Raw genomic sequence first — 14,765 nt, 5'->3', positions numbered from 1 at the left:
GGGGAGGGGGAGGGGGATGGGGATGAGATGAGATGAGATGGGATGGGGATGGAAATGGAAATGGAAAGGGAGATGGGGATGGGGATGAGATGGGATGGGATGGGGATGGGGATGGAGAGGGGGAGGGGGATGGGGATGAGATGGGATGGGATGGGATGGGATGGGATGGGATGGGATGGGATGGGATGGGATGGGATGGGATGGGATGGGGAAGGGGATGAGATGGGATGGGGATGGAGATGGAGAGGGGGAGGGGGAGGGGGAGGGGGATGGGGCTGAGATGAGATGGGATGGGGATGGAAATGGAAATGGAAAGGGAGAGGGGGATGGTGATGAGATGGGATGGGATGGGATGGGGATAGAACGGGATAGGGATGGAGATGAGATGGGGATGGAATGGGGAAGGGGATGAGATGGGAGGGGGATGGGGATGGAGGTGTGATAGGGATGGGATGGGATGGGGAGAGGGATGGGACAGAAAGGGGAGAGGGATAGGTATGGAGATGCATTAGGGATGGGATGGGGATGGGGATGGGGATGAGACAGGAGGGGGATGGATATGGAGACAAGATAGGTAGGGGATGGGGATGGGACGGGGATGGGACGGGCGGGAGATGGGGATGGGACGGGGATAGGCACCGCCCCCCAGCGGCCGTCTCCGCCGGGCAGCCTCGGGCAGTGTGGCGTGGGACACTGCGGGTGGGGGCCGCGCAGGGAGGAACCGGGGATGGATGTACCCGGGGGCATCTCGCGGACGGGGCTCAGCTCCCGGTCCCGGGGGCGGTCAGCGCCCTCTGCTCGGGACCCGCACCCCCGCGCCGGGAGCAGCTCCGGCTCCGCTCCCCGAGCAGTGCCGCGGAGCTCAGCCCGGCTCCTGCCGCTGCAGCCCCGCCCGAGCCTGCAGCCCAATGCCCAAAAACCGCAGCCCTGCCCCACGCTTGGCTCCCAGCGCTCAACGATTGCAGCCTCTGCCCCACGTCTGAAGCTCCGTGTCCCACATCAACCCCGTACCCAATGCCTGCAGCCCCTGCCCCGAGCCAGCAGCCCCATCCCCCAGCTTTGCAGACCCTGTTCGTGGTTTCCTGCACACATCCTCCCCCTGCACGCCCTGTGGGCTGTGCTCTGTACCCCCGATGGGGCTGCCCCATGTCGCTGCTGCACTCCAGCGGGACCACCATCCCCACTGCTGCTCAGACTGCCCCGGGGGCACGGATTCAGTTGGGCCGGAGCACCCAGTGCAGTGGGGAAACCCATCACTTCCACACATCCCCACAAGTGGAGGCCACCGAGCACCCAGACCTCTCCTCGGGTGCAGCTGGGAGAAAGGAGGGCTCAGACACAGCAGGCACAGAGCCTCAGCCAAGTGCTGGGTCACCCCGCAGCCCCTGTCCTCCATACCACACCTCAGCCTCCCGAGGGAAAAAAAAACACCTTAATAAGAAATAAATAGCTCCCCTTGCCTTATAATGCTTCCAAATGTCACTCTGGTATCATGTTTTAGTCAATGCAGAGATATTAAAGACCAGCTCAGAGCTTTAAAGAGCTCCTTTATGCTTTCAGAAACAGCTGCGAGCAGCATGAACAACACGTTGGCATTAAGGCAGCTCACAGCAAAGTGTGCCCCGTGCCCATGGGCTCTCGGACACAGCAGCCCCACACCCACCGACCCACGGGGCTGAGCCCCACACGCTCACACAGGGACTGAAGAGTTGAGCAAAGAGGAACGTGATGGGGCTCAGCGAGGGCAGTGCAGGGTCCTACACCTGGGGAGGAAGAACAGCAGCATCAGGACAAGTTGAGGGGCTGAGCTGCTGGGAAGGAGCTCTGCAGAGATGGACCTGGGGTTGAGCAGCCAACGGTTGAGCAGCAATTGACCAGTGGTACACCACAAGGTGACCGTGAGCCAGCAGTGTGCCCTGGTAGCTGAGGCAGCTGATGGGACCATGGGCTGTCCTGCACAGAGCTAGGCCAGCAGGGCAGGGAGGTGCTTCTCCTCTCTGCTCTGCCCTGGGGGGTACAGCTGGAGTGCTGTGCCCAGTGCAGGGCTCCCCAGTTCAGGGTAGACTGGGAACTGCTGGCAGAGGCCAGCAGAGGGTGCAGAGATGGGGCACCTCCTGATGGGGACCCAGGACTGTGCACCTGGAGGAGAGAAAGAGAGAGGGGATCTGAGCAGTGCTGATGGATGTCGGACGGGCGGTGGTCAGGAGGAGGGGGCCGGGCTCTGTTCAGCGACAGGAGAAGGGGCAGTGGGCACAGAGGGGAGCCTGGGGAGCTCCATCGGATCGTGAGGAAGAACTTTGTGCTGCAGGGGTCACAGAGCCTCGGTACAGCTTCCCAGATGGTGGGGGATCTCCTTGTCTGCAGGGATCCAATCCTGCCTGGATGCCATGTATGCAGCTGCTGTAGGGGCTGCTGGGGTGGGGGGTCGGGTGGGGGGAGATGCAGAGATCTCACCCCTACACTTCTGGGTTCCTGCGACCTCGCTTCTCCCACCACTTCCCCATCTCTCCCAACGCTGCAGTGCTGACTGTGTTCAAAAGTACCCCAGGACCAAGAGTGGCCCCGGCACAGGCACCATGAGATCGGAACGACAGCCCAAATTGCCCGTGACTCCCCTTCAGCAGCTGCATCAAGGAAGCATTAATTACGTGGCTTGCAATCCAGTTCATATCTGCCATATTGATTTTGCAGCACACTCATTTTTTTAATCATTAAGGAGTTATTAAGTCAAAATGTCTCCGCAGCCTCCATCCATTATACTGGAGGTACATTTATAACAAGTTTTGTAACAGTTTCAAAGAACGCAACCAGTTTTGTTTGGTCTATTTTTCGTCAAGCTCAATTTCAATTAAGGGATGTTAATTAGTTTAATCATATTTCATGTTAATGCCTGCCTGATGGAGACCTGTGTCAGCCACGCAGCTGCTCCGTGTTCAGGCTCACTCCAGGCACATTCCCACCCATGCTCCCAACTGGGTAAGGCTGGCAGAGCCGTGTGGCCGTGGTTTATCTCCCATCGGTGCAGACAGGAGCGCCCTCGGTGGGTTCCTGCTCCACCCCGATGCCCAGAGGAGCACACTTCATCCCTTTCTCTGCATGGCTGTGCTGCAGCACGTCACCACTGGATCCATCACCTCATTCTGAGCGGGAGCCAACGCACCTCGTATATTATGCATACAACAAACACGACCGCAGCGGTGTTTATTAAGCAGCTGAGGAGCTTCCCCACGTCCCCCGTGTACAACGGTGACTCTGCTGCCCACGGTGCCCATGTTCTCCCCCTCCCCATGGGACTGCAAGGAGAGGCGGTGCCTTCCTGCCCCACGCAGGGATCCTGCCCCCAGTCAGGATCCTGCCCCATACAAAATCCTGCCCCATGCTGGGATCCTACTCTGTTCTGATCCTGCCCTAAGCAGGACCGTGCCCCGCTCGAGATCCTGCCCCATGCAGGGATCCTGCCCTGGTGACAACAGGGTTTCCTCCCTGTGGCTGTCTGTCTGCAGCCCATCCACCCAAGCTGCCAACCAGGTTCCTCAGTGCTAACCAGAGAGCAGTGCTGGGGAATGACTGAGAGGAGAAGCCGGCACCGCTCTGCTGACACCCACTGCAGGGGCTGCCATGAAATCCAGCAACCGACTCTGCCTGATGGCATGTGCTGTCCTGGGGCCAGCAGCCCCTCTGGAAGCCACGAGCTGCAGCTGGATGTGCTTTCATTCATCCCCCAGGAGCAGCACCGCAGCGGTCCATACGCTGCCCGCAGCCCGGGGCTGGTCCTGCTGCTGACGGCTGGTGCACAGGACTGATGTTGTGCATCAGCAAGGGGACCTGGCAGCGTGCCTTCGTCTCCAGCACTGAGCTCTGATGCCTGCTCTGCCCACTGAAAGCAGCTGTCTGTGATGGGTTCGGTGTGTACACAGGGACTGTAGGGACGTGGCACTTGGGGACATGGTTATTGGCATGGTGGGGATGGGGTAAGGTCGGGGCTGGGGATCTCAGAGGTCTTTCCCAACCTCAGCGAGGCTGTGGCTATAAAATGCATCAAGCATTCCAAGCACCAAGGGCAGCTGCTTCACACCGCCAGGGCCCGTCCACAGAGAATCTCTGTCACGGATGTTCTGGCTGAGGGAGTCTCCTCTGGGTTGAAGCATCACTCCTTTCCCCCCTTTGGAGGTTTCCTATCTCTGTCCCGGCAGCGAATGTGGGATGGGAGGAGGGAGCACAGCAGCACTGGGAGCACAGCTGAGGATTTCCACATGTTGATGCACTGCTGTCACAGTGGGACCAGGCATGGGGCAGCCCAAGCCAAGGAGTGGTGTTGGCTCTGGGAATAGCTGATGCTTTGTCTTCCCACATTTCTGCATATCTCCTCGAGGCAATACTAAGGAACCCTTCACATTATCCTCAAGGTCTCTATTACAGATGCTGAGTTTCTTCCCCCTTGAGAGCTGAACATCAGATTTTTTTGGTTGCTTTAGGATATAGAAAGGTTTTTCTGGTTTTTGTTTGTTTGTTTTTTGCATGGGGGAATTTCCTACTCCTTCAAAATGTACTACAAACAGAACCCTGCAGGAACGAAACGCATTTGGCAGCTTTGCAGTTAATCTGTTTGCCCTTCCTAGGAACCGTAGGATTGCTAATTTTCCTTCTTTCCTTTCAGAATGAGATGTCTCTGGCACCGGAGCTGCCTCTCCCTTCAGCCACGAAAGAAAGGATTTGTAACCTACTCCTCCTGCTCTGAAGCACAGAGTCACAGAATCACCCCCAGGACATCCATGTGCTCCCACACACAGCTCAGTGCTGTCCGGGCACCTGGGACCATTTCCCTGGAGGAACCTTTCTGCAGCTCCTGCAGCCAGAGCTGCGCTGGGGGATGCGCACAGCAGCACAGTGCCACGGGGAGCTCAGCACTGCTGGGTAACGAGAGCTGCAGTGACCTCGTGGCAAGCTGTATTATTCGGTGGTTGGGTAGAAGACAGATTTTGCCATCGCACAAGCAACAGACACGAGCACAAAGCCCGAGTCCTTACAACGTGAGACTTTTGGACCACACCCAAGTGACAACTGAACCCTCTTTCTTGATTATGGCATTCGCTTTGGAAGAAATGCTTTTGCTGTTCTGGAGTTTCATGTCATTACTACGAGCGTGGCGGACAGATATAATGAAATAGACGGGTTCCGATGGGGAGGATTTCACCTCTAGCAAAGAAATGGCAGCTTCATCGCCTCTGAAAGCTGGGGCTGGATCTCCCATGGAGTGGGGTCTGCCACGAGCACCGGGCTCACCCCACTGCCACTTCCAGACGTGCCAGGAATGGCCTCCAGCATGTAGATGAGCACAGAGGAAGGTACGAGCAGAAAACCAACCCCTGCAGTCCAAGCTGACCAGGGCACGTTCAGCAGGGAACTGCACGAGGAACCACAGCTCAGGCTTCCCTGATTTCATTCAGTGCCTGTTTTCCCCCAGGAGATCTCTGAGACAGAAGCTAACTTCAAACAGCGGTGACGTCTGCTAGATTTCATGTACCAAAAACGCACTCACAGAAGCTGCTCCCACCTGCCCTGACAGCCGTGACAAACAAACAGCAATTTGGATGGGGCACTGATTTGGTCACAGCCAAACCCGGAGGTGGTCCCACCTCCCAGGGCTGTCCACGTAAGTCTAATGGTTATTCCTTATCATGAGCAGGAATGAAGTGTCTTTGGAGGCAGCAGGAGTGTGAGCACTGTACTGTATCACCCCAGGGCTCGTGTTCCCACCAGGGGAACGTGGAACCATCCTGGGGTGGGATGCAAGGGATCCACAGGGATCATTGAACACAACTCCCCTTCAGGGCTCAGCTGTCCTTGAAGGAGCTGGAAAGGTTTAGAGCTCTACAGATTTAGAGGGACCGCTTTTTCTGAGACCTTCTGCAGTACCTGGAGCTGTCAAGGAAAGGATGAAAGACTTCCCCAGCGAACATAAGCACGCAGACAGGACCTCAAAGCCTGGGAACGAGGCCATCTACAGGAAAGTGTCATATTTCTAGACAGTGATAAGACTCATGCTTCAGACACAGACTGAGGCTGGCAGGGCCGTCTTGCTCTAAGTGCTCCAACCCCTGCCTCAGTGGGGACACCCAGAGCTGTACCAAGCCCCACGTCCAGGTGGCTTTGGAGATGCCCAAAGATGAGATCCTGTAACCAATCTGGGTCCCTGTGCCAGGGCTCCACTGCCTGTACAGCACAGATGTGTTTCCTGATGTTCACTGGAAGCACCCTGCATTCTAATTTCTGCCTGTTGCTTCTCTTCCTGGCACTGGATACCACTGGAAGGAGCCCAGCTCTGTCCTCTCGCACCTCCCTGCACCTCTTTATGGGTGCAGATGGGATCCCCCTGAGCCTCCCTTCAGGTATTTGTGTACACGGATAGGATTCCCTGAACTGCTCTGCTCCAGGCTGAGCAGCCCCAGCCCACAGCCTCTCCCCCAGCAGAGCTGCTCCGCACCCTGCAGCATCCTCACGGCACTGCAGTGGGCACTCTCCAGTACATCCGCATCTCTGTCATACTGGGAGCCCAGCACTGGGCTCATTGCTGCTGGGGTGGCTGCAAATAGGAGCAGATCCCCTCCTCCCACCACTCAGCTCTTGGCCAGCTTGGTGTCCACCTGGACCCCACGGCCACGCTGCGTTCCAGCTGGCTGCCCCCAGCACATCTTGGTGGTGGAGAGGAACTTCCCTTGGATGCCCATTAGCTACGTGGGGAACAATCCTGAATCCTGAAATGGGAAAAAACCTTCAGTCACTCTACTTTGGGCAGCACCTGGCTCCTCCCTGCTGCAGTGACTGAGTGTCACAGGTTCTGTCCAAAATTCAGGAGGCAGTTTCCCCCATGGAGAGCTCTGTGCCTCCCTGCTGGGGCTTCCTCCAGGCACGGAGGTTAAGCAGGACCCCCATCCTCTCCCCCCACGCATCCCATAGCCAGGTAACCAGGCAGACTTCGTCTGACTGCTAATGCTCTTTTTATTCCCCTCCGTTCCCAGAACACCTCTCATTTAGCTCACTGTTCAATCTGCTGAGAAACTTCTGGCCTTAGATCATCTCTGCAGAACTAAACGAGAAATCACCTGCTAACCAGAGCCAATTAGCAGCAGTGTCACACTGCTTGGGAAGAGGCAGCAATGGGGGAACAGGAACCACTCACGTTCCTTTGCTCAGACAGCGGCGAGAGCAGCGCTCAGCTCATTAGCACAGAGCACTATTTAAAGCCGGAGCTGAGGAGCCCTCGGGTCAGACCCAGAGTCTGCCAGGAGCAGCGGGGGTTCAGCAGGTTGCTCCTCGTGCAGTAGTGGGATGGGGATGGTGTGTGGTGCTGCTCTGCACCGGGGAAATGCAGTGCAGGACACAGTGGTGAGAGACACCCAACGGCCAAGAAATCCTCAGAAGAGGTCATGGAGCACTGGGAAGATGCTCCAGGAGCCTGGGCTCAGGCTCTGCTGCCAAGGACACACAGGGAAAGGCTGCAGGAGCACCAAGCAGCAGCTGGGAGAGGACCCCTCCTCGCCAGGCAGCGGCCCATGCAGTGCTGCAGGTGTGGGTCTGCTGCTGAGCAGCATCCCTTGAAGTCCTGACACCTCTGCCTGACTGCAGCTGCTGTCCGGAGAAGATGGAACAGAGCTGGAAACCCTCAGGAGGCAATTAATTAAAAGGTTTTGTCTCCCCTCATATAATCACAGATATCGATTCGCTCTTTAAAGCACTCCATGTGCAACCCAGCCACTAAAACATCCACAGTGGTGGTTGGATGGGTGCCTCTCCGCCCTGACAGCCAAAAGTGTTTTATACTGCCGGGTTGCTTCATCAGATCTTAAAGAGCCCTATCAGAAAGACAAAATGCGGTTTTATCAGTCGACAAAGAGGATAAGGGGATTTCTGGAAATTACGCCTTTAATCCTGCCTATCCTGCAAGATCACAGCCCTCCAGAATTTGGACAACCTGTCTGATAAGTCGAGCAGACGCAGCAGCAGCCAATGGCAGTGCATTAGCATGCACCTCACTCCGGCTGATCCTCTTCACAAAGGGGGGAGGAAGGCAGGCTGTGCTGGGGATGCACAACAGGAGCACAGGAGGCAGTGGCTGCAGAGAGCTGCAAAGGATTCCCAAACCCACACCTCATGGGAGACGGGCAGCAGGGATCCAGGAGGAGCTGCTGCTGACAGAGCCAAACGCTCCCAACATTTTGCTCTATTAAGGAAAGAAACAGATGAATCATTCCAGCAGTGTCTTCTGGGCAGTGCCACCCAGCAGTGACAGGAGGTGATGGATCGGTCCCAACCTACTGAGCACGCTGTGAGCATTTCAGCTGCTGAAGGCTGGGGGCTTTGTGACACCTGGCGAAGGAGCCCAAACCATGCAGGAGGTGGGAGCTGCTCTGTAAAGAAGGAAATCGTTTGGAAAGATCACGACTGAGAAACCTTTAACATTCTGGCTGCTAAGTCCTCACATGCGCCCAGTCAAAACCCAGTGCTCTAAATGTGGCCCTGGGTGTCCACAGCGCACAAACTGCTCTGGGATATGAGTTCAGTTCCTCCTAAACAGATGTTCACAACACCAGCACCCTGCGCGTGCCAGACCCTGAGCAGAGCACCAGGACGGTTCCCAGAAGGCCATCCCAGCTGCCACAGCACCCACCGACCACCACGGCTCCACGGCACAGATCTGCTGCAATGCAATGGGTGCACAGCTGCTGGCTCAGCTCCACTACACTGAATTCACCTTGGGGAAATGGGCACAGGCAGAACGGGAGCAGGAGCTGGGGCATGGCACAGCTCCCACTGCTGGAGGGGAAGGAGCTGTGGGTTGGATTCTGTGATCCCTATGGGTCCTTTCCAACCCAGGCTTTTCTATGATTCTATGAACCATGAGGAGAATGCGTCGGGACTTTGACAGCATCCCACCACGATGTTCTCCACCATCAGCCCGAAGTAATGGGAGCGCTGCCACCCATACCTGGACGGGCCAGACACCACGGGACTGGGAGAGGCGCCAGCTGAGAACTGCGGATATCCTGCGTGAGGAGGACCAACAGCCTTCCAAAACAGAGGGCTGAGCTTTGTGCTGGACCTCCAGGACAGAATGAGTGTTCATCCTGGGGGACCACCACTGCTGGCTCCAGAAGTTACTGGAACCGTGAGTAATACTCGCCTCTGGCTTGCATACCACTCAGGTCAGGGTCTTCTGCTTCATTCAGACTGTCATCACCCAAAGGCTGATCCAGGACAACACAAAGGGAAGAGATTTCTTCCCATAGGAGAAGGCAATACCTCTATTTTCTCCTCTATAGCTCTGTGAGCTGCTCAGTCCTGATGCCTGAAGTAGTGGTGCCATGGATGCTCCCCCTGGCACAGCACAGTGCAGCAGGGTGGGCTGGGGCTGCCGGACACAGTCCTGTGGGCAGAGACACCACGAGTGTGGGAAGGCCATGACATTTGTACCTAATATTTGTGACTGGCGTGTCTAAGCACCAATGGGGGAAGCTACACTCCAGGGTGCTGCTCAGAGGCTGGAAGGCACTTGGGGGGGAGCAGGTCTGCCCCCAGCAGAAAGGGGATGGGGCAGCAACAGCTCCATGCACCAGAGCCGGTCCCTGGGCTGCGCAGGAGGAGCCCTGGCTCCGGGCTGCAGGGACACACACGCATGCAACGCAGCCCCGGAGTCACTGCTGAGGAGGAGAACTCATGGCAGAAGTTTCCCTGAAACTCAAACGAATTTTCAGTTCTATTCCCTTTGGAAGGAAGGACGCGTCTGTGTCAGATGCCAAATCAAGGGGATTCTTTGTGTAGGAAGTGTAATCGATTCCCATTTATTCCGCATCTGTATTTCTTAAAAAAGGAGCGCGTGTGAGTCATGCTCCGGGCGGACGCGCGTGTTGTGACGCCTCCAGCAGACAGCACCTGGAAGGGGCACGCTGTCTGCCCCTCTGCCAGGGAGATTTTGCCACCGTGTGGTTTAATTCAGGAGCTGAGCAGCACAGGAGATCACAGCTCAGTGCTGGGCAGGAGCTGCCCCTCGCTGCTGCAGCCACGGGGTCACCTTCACTGAGATCTCCCTGTGCCCCAAACGCTTTGTCTCCAGCTTCCAGCAGCATGATGTAGAGATAAGGTTTGCCAACAGAGAGCTGCAGAGGGTGGGAATGAGACCACCAGCACCGGAAATATGGGACCCACTGGAAATAGGACCCACTGGAAATAGGACCCACTGGAAATAGACACTGGAAGTGGCACCCAGTGGGACCCAGAGTGTGTTCATTTGTCTCTTGGTGTCCAGAGAAGTGATGGCTGTACAGAAGATGACTGTACTGAAGTTTCTGCCTCTCAACCTGATGAGCTGAGCTCACACAAAGTGCTGACACGATGTACCCGAGGGGGATCATCTCGAGCAGATCGTGCACCCACTTCTTACTGCCCAGCTCTGCAAACATAGGATGAAGAGCAGAAGTGCTTGGGCTGTCATCACCAACTGAATTTAACACATCTCACTCCCGAATCACAGCCAGGGACTGTGAGCATGCAGGAGTCACCCCAAGAAAAATGGCTTAATGTGGAGCAAGCGGAGCAAGGGCCCCTTCTGCTTAAAGTGATACAGCTTAGAGCTAAGGCACCAAACCCGCAGAACAGCCCTTCAGAGCTACCAGCCCCACACCCTCTTCCATCACATCCCCCTCCACGTGCTGCAATATCCCTCTCTAAGCCTCACCAAACTTGCTGCTGGCCAGCCCTCACCCCCCTGGTGTGGCTGAAGGGGCAGTTCCCCCCCTCTCCTCCTCCCATGGGTGCTCTTTGGCTGCTCAGTCCCGGCCTCCTGGTGCCAGCCACGTGTGTTTTCCTGTTTCTTGCTCATTTCAGGGGCAGAGGGAGCTTTCTTTGTCTCTCATTTCACCAACCCAAGAAGAATGGAACCTCCTTAGCCATCTCCACAAGCCACTGGGATGTGGCCCTGGGCACCAGCTCTGGGTGTTCCCATTGGAGCAGGGCTGGGCCAGATAATCCCAAAGGCCTTCTCCAACCTCAACCATTCGGCGACCGTGTGAATGAACTGGGTTCAACAAAGCCCCCAAAGGGTTGGGTTTGGTTTTTTTTTTCACTCTACGATGGTCCTTGTGAGGAAGGAACCTTAAAATAACCTCATAAAGTGCTCCACTAAAGCCTGGGAGATGAACTGAGGCAGCCGCAAGCAGCAGTGGGGTGGCTGCTGGATCCACATCCACGCGGTGCGCAGCCTCACCCCGTTCAGAATAGGATCTCTTTGCCAGAAGGCACCAAAGGTCCACTGGCTGCTGCCGCAGCACACAAGGGTTCACAAAACTGATGATACACTTCAGAAAGACACGACCGCGCCAGACCTTGGTGGGTGCACGATCCCTTCCTTGCCTTCACCCCCACACCTGCTGCATGACTCTGAGAGCGAGCGTGCCACTCCAGGCTCACGTTCCTGGCTCACGTGGGATGTGTGCCAGACTTTGCTGGTGCCTCCAGAGGTGAACGCAGCCAAGGAGGGGCAGTGCTGCTGCCATGGCTCCGCTCGAGCAGTGCCATGCCAATACTGAGTGCCACGTTCCCCCAGGCAGAGCTTACACACTCTGAAGTCTCTAAGACGATGTACATTCAGGCAGCTGTGTTCATCTGCTTCTCAGACACATACGTGACTCCTGTGAAAGACTTAGACTGTTTTCATCTGCTTTTGGAGCACAGAGGGGAAGAGGTGTTCCCTGCAGGTGTGCCTGGACCCTCCTGTGCCTGCAAAGCCAGGAAGGCCCCAAGGAGGCATGAGAAACATGGATGGGCTCCATCCACCCCTCAGCAGGCACCTGGGGCCTCCAGTTGCATGGCTCCAGGTGGGGCACCGCCAGCCACGTGGTCATGAATCACAGAGCCACAAAGGTTGGAAAAGACCTCTGAGACCTCCATCCCCAAACCCAACCCATCCCCACCATGCCCACTGACCATGTCCCCACCGTCTTTGAATCTTTCTCTGTAACTTGCTTCCCTACCAGCTCCCTGCTGCACGGTTGGGAGCTTTTGGAGCCAGGTATCACATGCACAAATTGAAGGCAATTATGCTTCTCAAAGTAATGATGGATGACACTACACATGAACAGAAGGGCAATTCTCATGTACCTTACCAACACTTGCATATAGAGCTCCAACACCACTTTACACTCAAAAGCCATCACCCCATCAGCAATGAAAGGCAAATGTCTTCAGGGCAGAACACAGCATGCCAAGGACAACGATTCCCACTGCCACTCGTGTCTTACAGAATCTCCAGACTCAGGCAGAGAGACCTCCTTTTTGAAATAAGAGAGGATTGCACCTTGAGGTTTTGTATTTGAAGGATGAGAGATGGTGGTGCAGAAGAACTCTGCACAAACACCACGAGTCGGACTCAGCGGTGCAGTTCCTCGGCCCACGCAGTGCTGGCCCTGCTTGGGAGCACAGCCATGCACTCAGACCGTGCTCTGACACCGCTTTAATTACTAAAGTAATCACAGCCATTTCCAACTTTCCAACAGCCAAAGAGCCCTCTGAGGGCTCTGTCTGCACAGAACTGCCGTCAGCACAAACACGAGCTGCGGTGCAGCCGGGCTGTCAGAAGCCCTGTGCTGCTCTTGAAGAAGAGCATCCACACAGGCTGCGAACCGACTCCTGTGCTGTCAATTCACTCCTCGGTTTACTCAGTGCCAACTTCGTCTTGCAGATGAACCACTTGGTTGGAGCCGTTCGAGTTGCACGGAGTTTGTTATGGAGCACCATACCACCGCTCTTAATATCTGTGAGCCTGGAAATTCTAACCCTAAAAGTGATGCCGTAAGGATGACTGACGACGAGCTGTGCACATGATTCGTAGCTTTGCGTGGAGGTGTGAAAGGCACTGAATACAAACATGTACATTTGCAAAAAGCAAAGCCAACGTGACAGCTGAAAAAGGGAAAATGTTGCCACCAAGGCGAGTTACGGAGTGGTCCGTCAGCCCCATCCCTGCAGACACCCACGGGCAGGGGATGGGGCTCTGGGCACTGATGGAGCTGAGTGGTCCCTCTCATCGCAGGGAGTGGGACCACTCAGCCTTCAGAGGGCCCTTCCAACACAAACCGTTCTGTGAATGCTAAGATCTGAGATGAACAGGTTTGTGAAGCACAGGTAGAATTCCTGGTGACGAGTGTCCCATTCGGTGAGGTGGCAGCCCTTGTGGGATCCTCCCAAATGCTGGGGGGGGGTCTCGTGTTCGAGGCTCGTGGAGCAGTGACATGTGAGGAGTGGGAGGGAGCTGCTGGAGGCAGCCTTCCAGGAGCTGAAGACCAAGCCCTGCAAGCGAACACTCTCAGAAATAGCCCAGCACGATGCAAAGCCCGGACCAAGGAGCAGAGAGGTAAAATCCAACTGCATGGCTGAGAGTACGGTGCAGTCAAGAAAGATGTGGAGCAATTAGGAACTGGGGAAAATGCAGCAAATAGGATATTCATACTGGAAAGGCTTAGTCCTTCTACACCCCAGTGGAAGTGGCTGCTGGGATTTAATGTAACACGGAGGGTCTCTAACTAAAGGGAGGAAAGCTGGTAGATGTAGAACAGTATCTGCCTGGGAATGCTCACACTGCAGGGGGGAAGCCAAAAAGAGAGAGGAAAGAAGCTGGCCACATCAGATATACAACTGCAGAGAGCAGCTGCACGAACAGAGCGAGAAAACAGAAACACCAAACTAAAGCAAATGTTCCTCTGCACAGGAGCAAGAAATGAGGTGAGAGAACCAGAATGCCCAGTTGTAATGAAACCACAGGTACAACAGGCCCTGGGAACTCAGTGAAAGAGAGACACGGTGAAGGTGTGACATGAAGCACCTGGGAAAGGCAGAGCAGACAGTGGCAGGGGAGGAGGTGCTGCACCGCAAAGGCAGACTGGAGCTGCAGCAGATGGACGGGGGAACTGCGCGGCCCCACCGTGGGCCGATGCTCCTGGGAGTCACAAGTGGTAGAGGGTCACTTCCAGCCCTCAGCCAGCACGGAGATGGAGGCTGCAATCTGCAGAAGGAGACCCGAGAGCTCAGCTCGCTCCGGAGGAACGTGGCACGCTGGTTAGCTCTGCGCAGGCTGAGCACGCATCGCAGCTGGGCTGACAGCAGGACTCAGCACTCAGGCACAGCCAGCCCGCAGGGGAATGCACTCCTGACCTCATGCTGACCAGTGTGCACATCAGAGCTCGTCATCTTGTTAATTAGGAGACATTAGTTAGCAGTGACCCCACCGCAGCGAGGCTCGTAACGCTGCAGACGCAATGGAAGCCAACAAATCAAACCATCACCACACCCAGTTCAACACGCAGGGACTTCCTAGTACATAAAGGCTAATTCTGCCAGTGAGAAACTGCAATGGTCAGCTGAAAGCAAAGGCTTCGCTGGTGTCCCAGAAACTACTCCCAGGAACCTTATGGGGTGCTCAGACATCCCAGGAGGACTTAGGGGAGGCCCAGAGGAATGCAGCAGGGCTGGGAGCTGCGAGGGGAGGGAGGGTCTACGAGAAACACCAGGCAAAAAGACAAAGCTGAGGAAAAAAAGCCCGAAACAAAACAGAATGAATCACGCATCCTCTAAAGTTAAATGGAAAAAAGAAAAAAGAAAGCAAGCAAAACAAGCCCACAAACAAACAAAAAAAAACCAAACCCTGAACCCAACCAAAAAGAACACCCACGAAAATGGAGAAGGAGGAACGATGCGCAGGAAGCCTAAAAACCAGT

General features: G+C 55.7%; 1 protein-coding gene across 1 annotated transcript in view; it reads right to left on the bottom strand.

Moving 5' to 3' along the window:
* The window catches only part of SHANK3 (SH3 and multiple ankyrin repeat domains 3), a 255,468-nt gene that overhangs the window by 130,125 nt on the left and 110,578 nt on the right, over nt 1-14,765 (bottom strand).

This window comes from Cyrtonyx montezumae, unplaced genomic scaffold (genome assembly GCF_038088225.1).
Source record: "Cyrtonyx montezumae isolate F1298 unplaced genomic scaffold, pur_monq_1.0 scaffold_59, whole genome shotgun sequence".
In the NCBI taxonomy this organism is placed as follows: Eukaryota; Metazoa; Chordata; class Aves; order Galliformes; family Odontophoridae; genus Cyrtonyx; species Cyrtonyx montezumae.
This window is presented reverse-complemented; position numbering and strand designations above follow the sequence as displayed.